Source organism: Mesoplodon bidens (assembly GCF_964165515.1).
Source record: "Mesoplodon bidens genome assembly, chromosome: 11".
Taxonomy (NCBI): Eukaryota; Metazoa; Chordata; class Mammalia; order Artiodactyla; family Ziphiidae; genus Mesoplodon; species Mesoplodon bidens.
In genome coordinates, this window is record NC_138167.1 from 33051112 (window position 1) to 33071786 (window position 20675).

Consider the following 20675-nt stretch of genomic DNA (forward strand, 5'->3'; position numbering starts at 1 on the left):
AGCCTCCAACTACAGTGTAAGTTCCTTAAGAGCTTATACCAACTTGAAATCACTTCTGCTTCTTTCAAGTACTTAGCCCTTGCCAAATTCGTAATAGGCACTCAATAGTACTTAATTTTATTTTGTATTCTTGACCACTTAGAAATTTGATTTGTGTATCACTGAATATAGCTTGTTGCTAAACAGTGGGAAAATGTTTTCCTTTAAGGATCTGTAAATGCTAAATTAATGTTAAGTGCAAAAGGAAGTAAGTCTAGGTAAGGCTATCCTCTAAGAATTTTCTTTCCGTTTAGTGGTTATAATGCAAAACTGAGATAAGACATTTGATAAAAGTAAAAAAAAAAAAAATGGAGTCTTTCAAGCTGTTGGGAGGTTCTTCAAATATCAACCAGTAGTTTAACTTGTTTCTCATTTATTGAGTGTCTACACTGTGCCAAGCACACCCTACTGTCTATATCAGGACCACCATGGGAAGAGAGGATTCTAAGAGAAATATGGTTATTAGTTGGCAGAGTGCTGGGTGCTGGGTCTTTCCTTCCCTTCCCCCTCAAAAAAAAAAAAAAACCCAAAACAAACAAAAAACCCCACCACTCAGAGGAAATGAGAATCCCCATAGGAAGAGAAGGACCTGGAAAGCTTTGAGGTTTGCCCAAGATGTTATTCCGGGTGAAGGAAAATATTTGACGGAGTGTGTTAGAAAGCAGTAATTGGAAAACAAAACAAGAAAGAAATATTTCACTTTGGTACCCTCAAAGCTTCAGATTATTCATCCCTTGGCTGGCCACCTACTGATTCGTGCCCATTTGAGGAGGGAAGAAGAGAAATGGAGGATAGATAGGGATACTGCATTGTAGCAGCTGCACTCCCTCCTTTAAAAATAAAGACACACACCAAGGGGGGTGCCAATCACCCTTTTTAGAAATGACTTGTTACCGTCATACTACCAACTCCCTCCATTTAGTGTGGCAAGGATGCATGGGTCTCCAGCAGGCAAAGTAGACAACTCCCTCCAAAGTAAGTTTGGTTTGAGTGTTCCCCACCCCCACTCCCCTTCCTCTCCTCCATATGAAGACACAGAAAGAAGGCAGCCATCTGAAAGCCAGGAAGAGAACTCTATGGTATTTTGTTATGGCAGCCCAAGCTGACTAATACAAGTGTGCAGCTACCTGACATATTCAAGTGTAGAATTTTTTAAGGTCCTACCTATTACCATCTCAAGGGATGAGAGTACCATAAAACATAATTTGGAAATCACTGTTCCATTGGTAATTTTTTTTTTTCTCTGAACTGAATGATGAATGGGTGATGTGGAGGAGGAGAGTCTTGGTAGAAAATAAGTTTATTTGACGTTCATTTTAGCACAACCTTATGCCAAGTAAATGTGGACTGTGCTTACTTCATACATTTGCTATAAATTGAGTTAAAGGAAATAAAGAAAATAGAGCTATTTATTCAACTAGTTATTAGTTTCTGAAACATAGTTCTTTGTTGAATGTCAAAGCTGATATGTTAATGAGAGAGGAAAAGGGCAGCTCTGATTTGCATTTCAGGGTAGACAGCTTTGCACACAAATAAACAGACACAAAATGCTTCCTGTTACAGACCATGTGTCAATACTGAATTCAACTTAGATGCAAAAGGAAGTAAATGCTACATAACATTAATCTTAAGAAGATTTCCATTTGATTGAAAACAGCCCAGCAACTAGAGTTTTTCTATGATTTACTCTCTTCTAAACAACTGCTAGAAGCTCTTGGTTAATTTTTAGTGGCACTCTAAATCAAATTTAATTGTTACTCTCTGAAGGAATTATTTTTTTAGAGTTAGAAATACATTTGCATCATATTAGTGAAAATTACAAAGACTAAGTCACAAAGTTGCTTCATTTGGAATATCTTCCATTTCATTCTCACTTTCGACTTTTATAGTAGTATTAACCATCATCTGGCATTTTAAAATCGTAACATTTTCCGATATGAATTTATAAAAGCACTGTCCAGGATTTCCAAACAACTGAAAATATAACTTTACATATGTAAAGCTGGTTATCAGTTTTGGCAGAAGGAGGCAGAAGAAAAGGCTAGAATTCAGCAAATGCTGCATTTTGCTTTAAATACAGATGTTTGCTGATGACTTGAAGCACTGCTTAAAAAGATATTCTGCTTACCACCAAGTGAAAGTTTTGATTTTGGGGAAAAAAAGGTGTGAAAGACTAATTAAAGAGAAATCATTAGCCCATAGGATCAGGGATTGGAAAAAATTGAAAAAAAATGAGGCGGGGAAAAATACTAACTTTAGTGAAAATAAATTTAATGAAGTGGTACTGAGATTCCCTCAGCAATGAATATTTATACAATGAAATAAGTCCATCATTATCACTTATACTATTAGATAAAGTGGTAAAAATATCGCATTCTAGAAAAAAGTTGCCAATTATGTAAAATGTGTTTTTGCTCTATTTATATCATTTTGGAAAATACAGACTTTTCTGTATGATCAGGTAAACCCTTTTTACTTCATGGAGAATGCAATATTTTTCCATCAATTTCTAAATGCGAGAGTTTTGTTATAATGGATGTAGTTATTAATGCTTAAGATATGTTGCAGCCTAGAATTGGTTTAGAAGAAAATGTTTATTGATTGGGGCAAACTATTTCTTTTAACAGTACAACCAAGGCTTAACACAGAAAAAATATATTTGTAGAACACATATTTGACAAAGGACTTTTATTCAGAACTTATATAACTCCGTAATAAGAAGACAGAAATCCCGGCTTAAAAATGAGCAAGATTTGACCAGACACTTCACAGAAGAAGCTACAGAATGACAAATGAAAAGGCACTCAATATCATTAGTATCAGGGAAAGATAATTTAAAGCTACTTGAGACACTACTACATCAGAATAGTTAAAATCAAAAAGGGTGATCATACCAAGTGTTGGTATACATGCACCCCTGTGTTCATAGCAGCACTATTCACAATAGGCAAGACATGGCAACAACTTAAATGTCCATCGACAGATGAATGAATAAAGAAGATGTGGTACATATATACAATGGAATACTACTCAGCCATAAAAAATGAAATAATGCCATTTTCAGCAAAATGAATGGACCTAGAGATTATCATACTAAGTGAAGTTTGCCTACCACCACATTAAGTCAGAAAGAGAAAGACAAACACCATATGATATCACTTGTATGTGGAATCTAAAATATGACACAAATGAACTTTTATGAAACAGAAACAGACTCACAGACAGAGAACAGACTTGTGGTTGCCAAGGGGGAGGGGGTGGGGGAGGGATGGATTGGGAGGCTGGGGTTAGCAGATGTAAGCTATTACATATAGAATGGGTAAACAACAGGGTCCTACTGTATAGCACAGGGAACTGTATTCAATGCCCTGTGATAAACCATAATGGAAAAGAATACAAAAAAGAATGTATATATATGTATAACTGAATCACTTTGCTGTACAGCAGAAATTAACACAACATTGTAAATCAGCTATACTTCAATTAATTAAATAAATAAATAAAAGGACTTAGTAGATATATTTATAAACTATTAGTTACCTGAACATATAATCCAATCATTTTGCCTGTGTTCTACTCCATATTTCCAACTGTTCTGGCATTTTTCTGCTTAGATATTACATAGTCACCTTACACTCACTGTGTGATACTGTATAGCCAGGTGATTCAGGCTCTAACTCACAAAGACCTAGGTTCACATCCTGGCTGTACCACTTATTCCACCTGGTCAACTTCTCTAAAATAGAATAATGCTAATAGAACCTAGGGTTGTATGAGGTTTCAATGCAATGAATGTAAAATGCTTGGCACACGTACTTTATAAATAATACCTATTATTAAAAACCAAAATTATTTTTCTACAGAAAAATGAGCCCTCTTGCCTACCACCACATTTCTTTTCGTAGGTCCTACAAATACTCCCATCTCGTAGACTGAAAATCTTGGGAAAATATTTGAATTTTGTATTTATCTACATTCTATATTCATTATCTATATTCACTTTAATACCAATTCTTCCTTAAAATGTCACTTAGATTTTCCCTTTCTAATAAATTCCCAGTGCAATTAGTCTCTTCAGGCTGTCAATTCATTACTACCTAGTAATTCAGTAAACTGTAGCCACACTAGGTGCTAGCTGGGTGATTTAGGCAAGTCAGTTAACCTCATTAAACTTCAGTTTTCTCCACCGTAAACTGGGGATGACTGTATAATGCACTAAAAGTCCTTTTTACTGTGCCTGATACAAGAGTAATTGCCTGACAAATGGGTGCTACTTTTACCATTTCCGAATTCTGTTCAATATTTATAACTTACAGTCATTTTAGCTTTTTAAGTTGTCGCATCTCGCCATGGCTGCATTGATTTTACGGTCCACAGAATCCTCTAAACATTTCCATACTTGAACTGGACTGTGGTTATTCCACGTACCATGCCCTCCTCATCTTTCATAGTTAGTGTATTCCAAGTGATTCTTAGCTCTGGCTGAACTTCGAATCAACGGGAATGCCTCTAAAAATTATTGATGCTCAGGCTGCACCCAAGACCAATTAAATAATAATCTCTAATTCTAATGTGCAACTGGCATTGAGAACCACAATTTTGTTTTGCTTGTTTGCTTTTGGTTTTGTTTGTTCATGTTTTGCTTTGTTTTGTTTGGGATCTAATTGTAGGATTTGCGTCAGGTTCTGAAGATCTTATTTGGATCCTGATTTTACCACGAGACATGCTAGCTACCCTTTGCTGCTACTGAGTTTCTGCAACTTTAGGTATCGTGCAGCAATATCCTTAACCGAATCATTTGTGTGTGTGTGTGTGTGTGTGTGTGTGTGAGAGAGAGAGAGAGAGAGAGAGAGAGAGAGAGAAAGAGAGAGAGAGAAATAGTAACATACTCCTGGAGAATTCTCCATAGCTTGGCATTAGTTCATTCATCAGCACTTTGGAGAATATCGTTAATCAAGTACTTTAATTACAAATCCACATAACTGCACTGATGATACTTCCTAATCTGCAAACATCATCCCTTCTAAATCTTCTACAAAGGATATTTTGAGAGAACCTATCAAAGGATTTTCTAAAATCAAGATATATATTATAATCCTATCTAAAACTGATATGAGGTTTTATCTGGTATGATTTTCTTAATAAACCTATTCTCTTCCTGATCTCAGGTTCCCTTCCTCAGTTCTTAAAGGCTCAACAATTAATCGTACAGTTTTACTGGGAGTCATGGCAAGCTCTCAGTCCCATAGTTTGCAGCATCCTTTTATTTTTTTTAAATGAGACTTTTAATCTAACTCTATATTTTAAGCACCTTTTCAGTTCTCTCCAAATTCCTGAAGATTACCACTAGCTTTTTGGTAGATTGAGATGATGATATCTTTTTGGTATCTTGAGATATTGTTCACCCAAGCCCGAGGTAAACTAGAGTAGATGGGTATTTTTCACTATTTTACTCTGTTAATCTCCATTTCTTCCTATTACTATTAATTTTGTTCTTCTCAGATGATGATAAATCTTCATATAAAAGATAGAAACATACTTAGGGAGGTAGTAGAGTTAGAGAGTTAAGTAATCAGCTTAATTTTCTCTATTCAGTAGCATTGTGCCATTCACCCCAAGTGGTAGCCTTATACGCTATTCTTATTTCCTTAACTTATAAACAAGAGTCATTTTTCTTGCTGTTTATAGTTGTCACAAGCTTCAGAATCTTCTGAGCTTTTAGCCTCACTGACATTTCCATACATTTCCTGCTACTTCTCCAAATTATTTCTTCCTCTCCTTCTTCTCCTTCTTATGAAACTTTCCCTCATATTTCTTTTCACATTTTTTCAAGAGTCTTAAATATGAATTCATGAACTCACTGGAGAATTCTCTATGCATTCATATTCATCATTTTATGTTCCTCCCCTTTTCTTCTTCATCACTATCAATCAGAGATAGGCAAACTTTTTCTGTAAAGACACAGTAAATATTTTAGGCTTTGTGGGCCTGCAGTCTCTTGTATTTACTCAACTCTGTCATTGCAGAACAAAAGCAGCCATAGAAAATACACAAATAAATGAGTGACTGTGTTCCAATAGAACAGTATTTGTAGGCACCTATTTTGGGATTTTACATACATTTCACATGTTATAAAATATTCTTCTTTTGATTTGTTTAAAATCATTTAAAAATCTATTTTCAGTTGATGAGTCTTGTCAAAACAAGTGGTTGGGTAGAATTCACGTGAGGGCTGTAATTTGTCAGCCCCTGCCAGAGAGGGGTCAAAATATATAATACACATTACAGTCAGTAGGGAAAAATGATAATAATAATCATGTAAATAAATAAACTCAGCATCTCTTAAACTCACATTTCTGTTGGGAACTATTGTAGGTTGAATTATATCCCCCCAAAAGATATGTTCAAGTACTAATATCTAGTACTTATGAAATATAATGACTAGATTTGGGTCCCCAAAGGCCTGGCATGGTATTGTAGCTTCTAGCATAGGACCTTGTACAAAATGAGGAATCACAAATGTTTGGTAATTTGAAATGATAAATGCAAAAAAAAAAAAAACTTTGAATATATATATTCAAATTATATGTATTAATGTATAATTTAATAAGTCATTGCATTGGCACTTAAAACGCATATTGTTCCTTAAATATACTTGTGTTAGTTTTTCTTTTGCCTGCATTGGGTCTTAATTGCTCCGCATGGGCTTTCTCTAGTTGCGGTGCGCAGGGGCTACTCTTCGTTGCGGTGCACTGGCTTCTCATTGCGGTGGTTTCTCTTGTTGCAGAGCACAGGCTCTAGGGCACACGAGCTTCAGTAGTTGTGGCACATGGGCTCAGTAGTTGTGGCTCATGGGCTCTAGAGCACAAGCTCAGTAGTTGCAGTGTACGGGCTTAGTTGCTCTGCAGCATGGGATCTTCCCAGACCAGAGATCAAATCTGTGAGCCCTGCATTGGCAGGCGGTTTCTTAACCACTGTGCCGCCAGGGACACCCTTTTTAGTTTTTTAAGGAAAAGAATGTGGAAAGGAATATGGGGAGAAAATCAATGGATTACAATAATGTACTATTCTAAAGAAAAGGATTAGGAAACAGGGGAATACAATTTAGATGGGGAGATATTGAAAAGAAAATAAATTCATTACTTGAGAGAATGGGCTCATTTTACAATCTGTGTCTAAAATTTTTGTTCTTCTTTGACTCTTCCCAATTCACAGTAGATGGTTAATAATACATTAGTGGTTAGATGGTTAGATGCTGCAGTACTACCATGCCAGGCCTTTGGGGATCCCAGTATAGTCGCTATACTTCGTAAGATGCTGTATGCAGAGGGGTTTGGCCTCTGCAGTCACATAGACTTGAGCTCTTCTTAGATCTGTCATTTACAAACTATGATCTTGAGCAAAATAACTGATATTATTCAGGCTGATGATGAAAAGCGCCACAATATGCAACATGTGGACTAGAGGGAAGTGACTAGTTCTGACTATAGTGAGGAGTGATTTCAAAATATTTGATAAAGAAATAAAATTAGAGGGGAACTTTGAAACATGGCTACGACTACAGAAGGTGGAACTGCAGCGGGGCCAGGAGAAAAACAATATTGTTTGGTTTATGAATAAAACACTCAAAGTTTAAAAATATTTATGCCTTATGATTTGACTTAAACATTTAAATAATATAAATGTTATTTTATGATTACATATATATATAAATCTGCCATTTTATTGTTTATATTTTGTGAAATATCCAAATGAATATGCTGTGAAAAAGTTATGATCTGATATAACCCAAAATACGTACATTTTAAACTCACTATGATATATAATTAGCCAAAAATTACTTTTAAAGTAAAAACTGAGGATTTCCACACATTAGGCCCATCTCTATCCAGCAGATTCTTTTTAACTAAACTTGTATTAAAATCTTGTAAAACCCTGAATGTGTTTTACTGGTTCCTCTCAAACTGGCTTTAACTCTGTTTTGAGCAGAATGTTTCACAATGTGACCAATAGCTTAGATACCAGGGAAATTCTTTTTCACAATGGCACACAGTCTCTAGAAATGTTGTTCCTGAATAAATAAGTGTGGTAATTTTTTCAAATGTTGCTTCATATTGTTCTTAACAATTAAGGCCATCAAGATAGTTGCTAATCAGGGAACTCGTAGATTTGAAAGAAAGGACAGACCAGCCTGTACTTGTCCCATCCAGGCCAGCGGTGCACACAGTGGGAGGAGGGTGGGTATGTGCACTCCAGGGATTGCTGAAAACAACCCATTGAGATATAGCCGGAAAATAGGAGAAATTTGGTTTACGTATTTTAATTTAAAAATTCTATTTGTATAAGTTTTACTATGTGCATCATTTATTAGTATAATAACGTATGTATACAATTTGTAAATAAATACATTTACCTATGTTGGGGGGATGTGCTCAATCATTTTTACATGTTAGGGATATGCAATTAAAAACACTGGATGGGGGGTGAAATGGAGAAACATCACACCCTCTTCTTCCCATTTTGCAGATGCAGCATCAGGTCCAAGAGAGCCTGGATTGCCTCATTCTGTGGGCTGTGGGCACCACCCTGTGCTCCTGTCAGAAGCTGCTGCGGTCCTGAAACACTGCACAAGGAGAATTAGTGCCTTTTGAATCTTGTGCTCTGGGGACTATGCCAGGGTTGGTTACACAGCAGGAAAAAGCCAGACCCATGATGTCATTCAACATATCTTCTGTCAGAGACTAGATACACTTGTGAGATTTGGACTTTTGTACTTGCTTCACGGATGTAGGTGTTTTGCTGTTTTGTTTTGCTTTGTTTTGTTTTAAACCACAAAAGTACTCTATCCCATGGCCCTGGTTTTAGTAAATATCCTTGTACTGTTTTGATTTATCAGCTTGAGATTTTCAATAACAATTAATACTATCTTCATAATGAAACAAAGCACACTGTTGTTGCTTATTGAATAATTTTGGATCTCATGGAAAATATAATGGATCACAGTGACAGGCTTCTTTTACCTGCCTTGGCTCCAGAAGAGGAGGACTTTAATCTCGAATGTAGAAACTATTTGTTAACTCTTCCTGTGGGAAGCCCCAGACCACCAACACCACCCCTCCCCCACCCACCACCCTCGCTCCACCCCCCACCCCCAAAAAAAGGCTGTTAATGAGAGATCCTCTCAATTGGGGGGAATGAAGGATGCTCTGGTTGATTTTTTTCCCAGAATAAATTTTGGTTAATCTAAAAAAAATGCTTTTTAACCAATGCTTGTATTAAAAATAACTTCAATAAACCTGACCAAGGAGGTGAAAGATTTATGCACTGAGAACTATAAAACATTAATAAAGGAAGTTGAAGATGATCTAAAGAAATGGAAAAATATCCCATGCTCTTGGATTGGAAGAATACTGTTAAAATGGCCATACTATCCAAAGCAATCTACAGATTTAATGCAATCCCTATCAAATTACCCATGACATTTTTTCACAGAACTAGAACAAATAATTCTAAAATTTGTATGGAACCATAAAAGACCCAGAATTGCCAAAGCAATCCTGAGGAAAAAAGACAAAGCAGGAGGCATAACCTTCCCAGACTTCAGACAATACTACAAAGCTACAGTAATCAAAACAGCATATTATTGGCATAAAAACAGACATATGGATCAATGGTATAGAATAGAGAGCCCAGAAATAAACCCACACACCTGTGGACTTCGACAAAAGAGTCAAGAATGTACAATGAGAAAAAGTCTCTTCAGCAAGTGGTGTTGGGAAAGCTGGATAGCCACATGTAAATCAATGAGGTGAGAACACACCCTCACACCACACACAAAAATAAACTCAAAATGGCTTAAAGACTTATATATAAGACATGACACCATAAAACTCTTAGAAGAGAACATAGGCAAAACATTCGCTGACATAAATTTTACCAATGTGTTCTGAGGTCAGTCTCCCAAGGCAATAGAAATAAAAGCAAAAATAAACAAATGGGACCTAATCAAACATAAGCTTTTGTAAAGCAACAGAAACCACAAACCAAAAAGACAACCTGTGGACTGGGAGAAAATATTTGCAAATGATGCAACCAATAAGGGCTTAATTTCCAAAATATACAAACAGCTTATACAACTGAATAACAAAAAAATAACCCAATCAAAAAATGTACATTAGACCTAAACAGACATTTCTCCAAAGAAGATACACAGATGGCCAATAGGCCCATGAAAAGATGCTCAGCATCACTAATTATTAGAGAAATGCAAGTCAGAACTAAAATGAGGTACCACCTCACACTGGTCAGAATGGCCATAATTAAAAAGTCTACAAATAACAAATGCTAGAGAGGGTGTGGAGAAAAGGGAACCCTCCTACACTGTTGGTGGGCATGTAAGTTGGTGAAGTCATTATGGAAAACAGTATGGAGGTTCCTCAAAAAGCTAAAACAGAGTTGCCATGTGATCCAGCAATCCCACTCCTGGGCATATATCTGAACAAAACTACAATTCAAAGAGATACATGCACCCCTATGTTCATAGCAGCACTATTTACAATAGCCAAGACATGGAAACAACCTAAATGTCCATTGACAGATGAATGGATAAAGAAGATATGTGTGTGTACACACACACACACACACACACACACACACACACACACACACCATGGAATATTACTCAGCCATTAAAAGGAATGAAATAATGTAATTTGCAACAACATGATTAGACATGGAGATTATCATACTAAGTAAGCCAGAAAGAGAAAGACAAATACCATATGATATCACTAATATTTGGAATATAAAATATGACTTAAATGAACCTATCTGGGGAACAAACAGACACAGAGAACAGACTCGTGGTTGCCAACCCAGAAGGGGGGTGGAAGAGGGATGGATTGGGAGTTTGGGGTTAGCAGATGCAAGCTATTATATATAGATAATATATAAACAACAAGGTCCTACAGGGAACTATATTCAATATCCTGTGATAAACCATAAGAATATGAAAAAGAGTATATATATGTATAACTGAATCACTTTGCTGTACAGCAGAACTAACACAACATTGTAAATCAATTATACTTCAATAAAATAAATGATTTCAAGATGTTATAGCATACTTCATTACAGTAAAGATGACTAAATCTCTCTCTCTCTTTTTTCCTGATAAAGTATTTTATAAGGATTCAGGATTACCATTCTTGATACCAAGTTTCAATCCCTAGAAGTACAGCAGTAGGAGAATAAACAGTGTGTACTGACCTCAAGGAAACACCTGACATTTAGGGATTTTTTTCACAAAATACTTAAATTGACATCCTGTTCTTATCATCTACCCCTTTCTCTGAAAATATGTCACTGTCAGACTGTTATTGTTAAATTGAGACTCTGGTCAACTGGGGTGGGGATCTATTATGTCTAGTTTTACTTCAAGCATTCTTTTGAGTGACCAGTACCTTAAAAAATAAATCTTAGGAGAATACTGATGTAGCCTAATGAAACATTTAACACTCTTTCTGATCCTGTTTTCTGACTTTTCAAATACTTGACTTTTGAAAGTATACTTGAGAGTATACTTTGAGAGTATTTCTCGTGTTATTTTTTTTTCATCAGGAAGGATAAGAATTCTCTAATATAAAAAAATAGAGAAAGATCCTACAACCACATGCATTTGGAATTTTTAGGTATAAAGGTAACTGCTTTTCTTCTTGGTTTCCCATTTCTGCCAGTACATGCTATCAAGTTTGTTTTACATAATGAGCTCACTGCTGAGTACACGTAATCTCAGAGATGAAAGGGTTTATCATCCACCCTACAAGAAATAAGACACGCAGTACTTGTTTATGCTGGGTCCTCTCTAGTGGTGAGCCTATACTTGCTTCTAGTCTTTTCAGAAAGAAACATTTTCACCTTAAAAGGTGAACTCAAAGGATATAATTTCTGTACCGGTCATGACACTGAGTGTTGTCGAACAGTAGTCTCTCCTAAAATTAGTGCTTGAAGAGTAAGCAAAAAATTCAGCATGAAAAAAATCACCTAATAATTTTTTTCAATAATTTTTTTCTAACAGTTTGTTAGAATATGAGGTGCTTAATAAAATTTTTGAATAATAATGTAAAGTGTTGCATCCATTTGTACAGCTTATAAATAATAGCTATGTGTACAGGATGGCCTTCCAACAAATACATAATTATATAGGGGCAGTTTATGATTTTTAGATATAAATATCATCTTGCCTTTAAGTTACTTGAAGTTTCTGAATTGTTTTTTGGTAGCACAGAGCATCATAAGAGATAGAAGCAAAATGCTGTCAGATAGCAGCATAAGGCTTTGGAGTTGGATAGAAATGCATGAGTTAGAAAAGAGGATCCAGAGCTTAACTAGCCTTATAAGAATAACAACTTCTAGTTCATAAGTTTCTTGTGAAGACAAAATGGAAATACACAGATACAAGACTTACTCAGCATCTGGCACATGGGTAAGCCTTCTGTGAGGAGGCAGCTGACAGCGATGCTGTGCTAACCTGTCAAAGGTCTTCTTTTCTTTTTTAATCTTAGTTTGGCGGTGCCCATCGGCATGCGAGATCTTAGTTCCCCGACCACAGATCGAACCTGAGCCCTCTGCAGTGGAAGTGCGGAGTATTAACCACTGGACCACCAGGGAAGTACCTGTCAAAGTCTTAAAACAGGGCTATATCCTCTTCCTGGAGACTGAAAGTTTGTAAGAAATTAGCAGTAGTGTTTGTATTTTGGGGGGAAAAAAACCCCCAAAACAGTTAATCTCCCCTCCAAATGTTTCCTCTCTTTTCATCAGCAGTATTCAGCTCCATAGTTCAGAAATGGAGCAAACTATTCTCAGAAGTTAAAACGTTCTATGAATGTCATTCCCGTGGAAACTTCTGAGTAAAAGAAGTCATGCTGATCAAGGGTAATCGATTCTGTGTAGAATCAGATACAAAATTCAGCTCTCCCTGCTTTTCAATCTATGTCCGCCTCTTTTACATCCATCCAGGATTCAGCCAGGCCATTGCTTGTGCTCATAAGAAATTCAAAAGATACCTAGCCTATTTATGTGCACAAGCAGAATTTTGTCTTTATTCCTATTTATCTCTACCAAATCACTTCACAAACCTTCATAACATACATATATGCTTCTGCACTTGTGTAAAGCTTTGGGCCAATAGACAAGCAGTTCTTACCACAAATGTAATAACTGAATATAGTTTTGTCTTCATTTTTAGCAATCACAAAAAAAATTTCAAGTGTGTCAAATAGATTGCTTAGGGAGTGGTTATTCGCATCAGAATTCCTTTATCATTAGCTTCTTGAAGAAGACAAAGGGCTGGTTGAGAAGCGTGAAGTTAAAATGTCAGGTGCTCTTAAGCAATGAAGCAATGGAAAAATAATCAATTTACAAAACTCTTATTTACGTATAGTTTGTAAGGGCAAATTTACCTCTGGATACTCCTGGATCTCTTTTTAAATTTGTTTTAACAATATTAAAGAGTTTTTTTCATAGACCCCAAATAATTCAGTATATAAATAAGATCATTATGCTAGAAAGAGAAATATTCGGAGTCAAGGTAACTTTAAAATCTCTTTCATATATGAAACTAACCCCTGTGCCATTAGAGATGTCAACTAAAAAAAAAATTCAGAAGCTTTAAGTTGAGAATTATGTCTTATTTGGTATACATTCTGAGGACTTCAAGCCCAGGAGGCAACCTCTCAGCTAGGAGGCACTGCTCCAAAGTGGTAGGGGAGAAGCCAAGATATATAGGAGTGAAGACCAAGTAGTTGGAACTTCCAAAGATTACTGTTTAATTAAAGAAAACCAGATATCTAAAGTTAATGAATTTAGCACTTTTCTATGTATGGGAAGATGCAAGAATCAGGGTTCATCAAAATCATTCCTTTCATATGCACCTTAGCTATCTAGGGCTAGTATCCCGTTCTTTCCCATCCTGAGTCGCCTCAGGGTACACTGTTGGGGACAGCTGTAGTGGCTGATGGCTTGATGGCTGCAGCATCCTTAGTTTGCTTATATGGCTGGTAACATTTTTCATTCACAGGGACAAAGGTGAACAGAAAACACTAAAATAAAAGGAGTTCCTAAATTAAGTAAGGAGAAATATTTAAAGACATGGTGAAGAAGTTTTTGCTTCCTCATCAGGTTTTTTGGTCAACATCTAACTGAAGGTCGGTGACCTGAGTGGTTCTAGAGTCTGGTGGTGTCAGGATCAGTTAGAGGATTAGTCTTCAGTGTGCCTTGGCACAGACCTTGCTCTCAGCTGTGTGTCACTTTGTGGCTTTTGGACAACGTTAAAATAACAGTTAAGAATAGTTGGATGATTATAATTTTTGTGACTTTCTGTTTGAATTAAAAAAAAAAATCCCCCCCAAAAAAAAAAATCCCACAAGGACTCAGAGGCAAAAAATATACAAATCAATTTTCACTGCAAAGTAAAGGAGCTGTTACAGTGGAGGATTACCGAACTGAATGTCAATATTATGACACAGTATGAGTGTGTTTCGTGTTTGGTAATTGCAATCATTGTTGCTTTTGTTGTGGTCATCCATTTACAATGCTTGGTGTCAGCTTATTTATCTCTTGTAAAAATAAAATACAGTGTATGTGTGTGGAAAAAAAAAAGGAATAGTTGTTCCTTGCTTGAGTTTAATACGTCACAGAATTTTCTAGCTTTGCTTCTGGGCCACTATCAAGTTACTTATTCAGATAAATTAGGTCGTGTGCTATGAGCGACCATTCACCTCCAATATTTCTTTTTTTACAATCTGAATTACCACAAAAGTGAACACTTAAAACGATGGGCTTTTAACATGAAACTTACGGAGTATGAAAGAAAAATATCCAAAGCAGGGATTTTCAAACATATTTTTTTACCATGTCACACATTAAGAAAAACATTCTATATCACAACTCAGGACATGCAAATTTATAGATACAGTTGGCCCACATCCAAGGGTTTTGCATCCTCACATCAACCAACGATGGATCAAAATTTTGATATATACAATATATATTCGATATATTTGATAAATACGACTGTGTATATATACACACATATGCATGTGTGATATTGTGATTTATATAAGAAATATACATTGGGGCCTCCCCGGTGGTGCAGTGGTTGAGAGTCCGCCTGCCGATGCAGGGGATACGGGTTCGTGCCCCGGTCTGGGAGGATCCCATATGCCGCGGAGCGGCTGGGCCCGTGAGCCATGGCCACTGGGCCTGCGCATCCGGAGCCTGTGCTCCGCAACGGGAGAGGCCACAACAGTGAGAGGCCCGCATACCGCAAAAAGAAAAAAAAAAAAAAAAAAAAAGAAATATACATATATGTGGTCTTCATCCCATTTCTGGCACAGAGCTCCTAAAACCCTTGGTATTTCTGAAGTGCTGAGTGCAGTCAACGTGCCTCTTGTCATGTTAATGAGCTGACTCTTGGAAAGCTCAAGGATGGGGGTTGGTTGCCAGTGGAGCCTACTGTGTGATTAGAGAATTGGAACTTTCAGTCCCACCACCTTAACCTCGAGGGAGAGGGGCTGGAGGTTGAATGAATCACCCATGCCCAGTGAATTAATCATTCATCCCTATGTAATGAAGCCTCCATAAAAACCCAAAGGATGCGGTCTGGAGAGCTTCGGAGCTGGTGAATACATGGAGATTTGGGGAGAGTGGCCTACCTGGAGAGGGCACGGAAGCACCACACCCTTTCCCCATCCCTTGCCCTATCCATCTCTTCCATCTGGCTGTCCCTGAGATATATGCTTTTATAATAAACTGGTTATCTAGTCAGTAACGTGTTTCTTTGAGTTCTGTGAGCCAGTCTAGCAAATTAATCGAACCCAAGGAGTGGGTCATGGGAACCACTGATCTATACCCACTCTGTCAGAAGTACCAGTAACAACCTGGACTTGGAATTGGCGTCCTGAGTTGAAGGAGGTCTTTGGAACCTCCATACTATAGCTGGTCAGCCAGAAACACAGGTGATAACCTGGGTTTGTGACTGGCATCTGAAAGGGGTGAGGGGCAGTTTTGTAGGACTGACCCCTTACCTGTGGGATCTGATGCTATCTCTGGGTAGACAGTGTCAGAATTAAGTTAAATTGTGGAACATCCAGCTAGTACTGCATGGTGGTGTGTAGGGAAGTAACTCCTCCTCCCCTCCCCCCGACACACATTGAAATTGGGTCAGGAACTCAAAAAAGGCATGTATCTACACACGCACAGATAATGTGAAACAAACGTTTCATGAAACAGTACTTACTATAGGCCAGACAGTCTAATATTTTCTGATCTTTTTTTTTTTTTTTTTTGCAGTACACGGGCGTCTCACTGTTGGGGCCTCTCCCGTTGCGGAGCACAGGCTCCGGACACTCAGGTTCAGCGGCCACAGCTCACGGGCCCAGCCGCTCCGCGGCTTGTGGGATCTTCCCGGACCGGGGCACGAACCCATGTCCCCTGCATCGGCAGGCTGACTCTCAACCACTGCGCCACCAGGGAGGCCCTCTGATCTATTTTATTTCACTTTTTTTCTAACTGGTTGGGACCCACCAATGGATTGTGACCTGCAGTTTGAAAACCCCCTTCTCAGGAGAGTCCCTAAAACTTGCTTCTCCTGCTGAGAGTCTGTTGAGTTTCTCATTATTAGGGTACAGGGTAAAACCCTTCTGTTCTGTTAGACATTTGTATAATTTCTGTATGTCAAAAACCAGTAGGAGACAGATTTTTGTTAGGTCCACAATGACAAATATGCCCACAGACCTAGGTCTGAAGTTCGTTTGACAGTATTCAAATAATCTTTATACTAATACTTCTTAACTCCATTCTGATGAACTTGTTAAACCTATGATGAGCTATGGGGAAAAAAAGAGGGAAATGCAAAGTACTTTAAAATAAAAATTTAACATTATCTCTGCTGCTTCCAGAATGACAACTACAAATATTTTGCTTAGGGCAAAGGGACAGTGCCTCTTGCCTGGAAGAAGGGATTCTGGTTCCTTGTCTGATCTCAGTTTCGTACAGCAGTAAAAGGTGCACAATTCCCATTTTGTCCTACCATGGGTAGAGTCTGTGTGTCAAGGCTTTTTTCCCCCAACTTTCTGGATGCCTCTAATCTTGCAATCTACTTGCAGTCCATGGTTGGAAATAGGTTTTTTATATAGCTGTGTGTGCATCTGGGTGACCAGAATCGGGGAGCCCTTCTATCTGCCACAGCAGAAATTTGGAGAGGCGAATGTGACAGAACTTGGACTCGGAAAACTGGGGTTTGTAGGTTCCACTTCTTGTGAATTACACTGCCTTGGAAAAAAGGCATTTCACTTCTCTGAGCATTAGGTTAATAACAAACATATAGGGTATTGTCACGTGCCAGATACGGTGCTAGATTTTAAAAGACAAAGATGACTAAAATATAGTGCACACCCCTAAAATAGGGACGATAATACTGTAATACTGTTCTCATAATATTATTATGAGAATTAAAAGAGAGAACAAAGAGGAAATATCCAGCACAATGGTTCACCCATGTTAGGATTATTTGTTTCTTTTTTTTGTATTTGAATCCATTTTATTATGAAATAGAACACACAGAAAAGTGCAAAAACACGTCTATTCAGCTAAATGAATTATTAAAAAGCAAACACTCATGTAACTGAAACTCAGATATAGAAATAGAATATTGCTGTTACCCCAGAAATACGTCTTTGCTATACCTAATCACAACCACTCCCTCCCAGAAGGTAGCCACCTTCTTGACTTTTACAGTTATCACTGTCTTGTTTTCTTTTTTTTTCTTTTTTTTTTTACCACATAGGTATGCATGCTACATATTACAGTTTGGTTTAACCTGATTTTGAATTTTATATACAATCTGTTCTAGCTGCCTTCTTTTACTTATCATTATGATGATGACAATGATGATGATGATGATTTTGGGGCCGTACCACATGGCTTACAGGATATTGGTTCCCTGACCAGGGATTGAACCCAGGCCTTGGCAGTAAAAGCATTGAGTCCTAACCACTGGACCGCCAGGGAATTCCTCGTACTTATCACATTATTTTTAAAATTACCCTCATTATAAATGTGAGTTGTAGTTAATTCATTTCTGTTGCTGTATAATTTTCATTTGAATAAACATACCACATTTTCTATTTTAATTCACTCTATCATCCATGAACATTTTGTTTGTTTCCACTGTTTGGCTATTACACAAAGTGCTGCGATTAAAATTGTTGTCCGTGTGTTTTGGTACATCTAAGCCTGCATTTCTGCAGAGTATATACTTAGGAGAAGAATTGCTGGGTCATAGAACATATGTATCTTTGTTCCTGCTATATAATGTCTAACTGTTTTCCAAAGTATTTGCACCAATTTACCCTCTAAGCAGCAGTGGATAAGAGTTGCTTTTGTACCACTTTCTCACGAAATCTTGGTATTGTCAGACTTTTAATTTTAGCTATTCCAGTGGGTATAGATCTTATTTTACATTAAATCTCACATCCCTGATTACTAATAAGATTGAGCACGTTTGCATTTCCTCTTATGCGAAATGCCTGTTTAAGATTTTGTCCCCCCCTTATTAATTGAGTTGTCTTTTTCATTATGCTCTGTATGTAATCTTTTTGTTAGTATATGTAATATAAATGTTATGCAAATGACTTTTCCCACTCTATACCTTGTCTTTCAATATCTTCCTAGTGTCTTTTGAGGAACAGAAGTTCATAATTTTAATATTAGTCCACCATATCAATTTTTTCCTTTATTTTAAGGGCTTTCCTTTGTCCTAAAAATGCTTTTTGAAAAGATCTTTTCCCTCACTGCACTCCAGTGCTACTTCTGATATAAATCAAGCATCCATGTATGTACAGGTCTGTTTGCAGGTTCTCTTTATGGTTCCATTGATCTATGTGTCTATCATTGTAACAATCCCACAAATCTTCTATATCCTCAGTGATTTTTATCTATTTATTTAATCAATTACTGAAAACTGTTATGATTTCTCAATATGATTGTGGATTTGTATATTTCACTTTGTAACTATCAATTTTTACTTCTGACATTTTAAGGCTAAGTTATTAGATGCATACAATTTTTCATTTGTTATAAATTTCTTGCAAATTGAACTTCTTATCATCCTTCTTTATTTCTGATAATTGAAATAGAAACTTTTTGTTTAAACTTCCATGTTTTTAATTTTCTAAATGTGTTCCTTATACAGCACCTAGTTGTAATGGTCTCAAAAAATTTGCCTTTTCATTGAATCATTTGGTTTACTTACATTTAACATAATTATGGATTCACTGGTTTATACCATTATCAATCTATTGCCTCTCTGCTCCACATTCACCCTTCATTGCCAAGCTGGTGATATTGGAACATTTCTCCCTTGACAGCTGGCACAGTGTTAAGCTTCATCAGTGGAGCCCACTGGAAGCACAAAGAAGGAGAGTGCAGAGGTCAAAAGTATGTAGAATCCCCCATGGACAGCTTCCTCTGGCACTTAGAGGGAGGCTTCCCAGTAAACCTCACTGGACTCTGTCATATTTTAACTAGTCCCTTATCTATGTTATTTCTAGTGTTGAACTTTTCACATTGCATTATAATTTGTCTAGGTGTCAGACTGTTTCCACTAGGGTATAAGCTCCTTAAGAATAGGGTCAATGTGTTTGTTATCTATATTCTACAGTGCTATCACTGTTCTAGGCAACAACAATGATAGCTAACCTATTCTATGTTAGACATTGTCTCATGTGTTTGAATACAGTGGACACTTGGTCAATGTTTGTTGATAAAAGAGTAAGTTATTATTCCCATTTTTCAGAAGTAAGTGAGGATCATAAAAGGAAAATAAGCTGCTGAAGGTCACATAACTAGGAAGTGGCATGGTCAAAAGTTAAACATAGATATGTCTCTTTCCTCTATTCTGTGCTCATTAAGATACAAAGATGGGTCATGCCAAGAGGGCCTGTTGTTATTTTGTTGCTTAGAGTAGAATCCTCTGTGGAATTTGAACTCAATAGCAGGAAATAGGGGAAGAGTCTTACATAGCACTGATTATGTGCAACCACTTTTCATATATTCACAGATAAGATGGGTATTACTATCATCATGTTACAGAGAAAGGCACTGAAACCCAGAGAGGTTAAGTGGAACTTCTCAAGTCATACAACTTCTAAATGGCAGAGACAGAATTCAAATCTAGTTGGTCAGGCTCTTGAGTCTATACTTGACCACTAGTATACTGACTGTCCATGTACCTTAAAAAGGTAAGGAAAATAATATAATAAATACCTATGTACCTATCACTCTACATAAGAAATAAAACATTACCCTATGTACAGATTACACTGTCCTGAATTTGGTGGCTATCATTCATATGCATGTCTTTAGGTTTCTCATATATATTAAAATACTGTGTAGTATACACTATTACTTCCATGTAGTTATATAAATGACATTCCTCAGTAAATACTTGAATATGTACTCTGTGCCAACCACTCTTTTAAGTACAGAGCAAACATAGTGACAGAACAAAATCACTGCTTTCATGAAATTTAATTCTGGACTGGGAAGACAGACAATAAAGCATAAACAAAGCAATA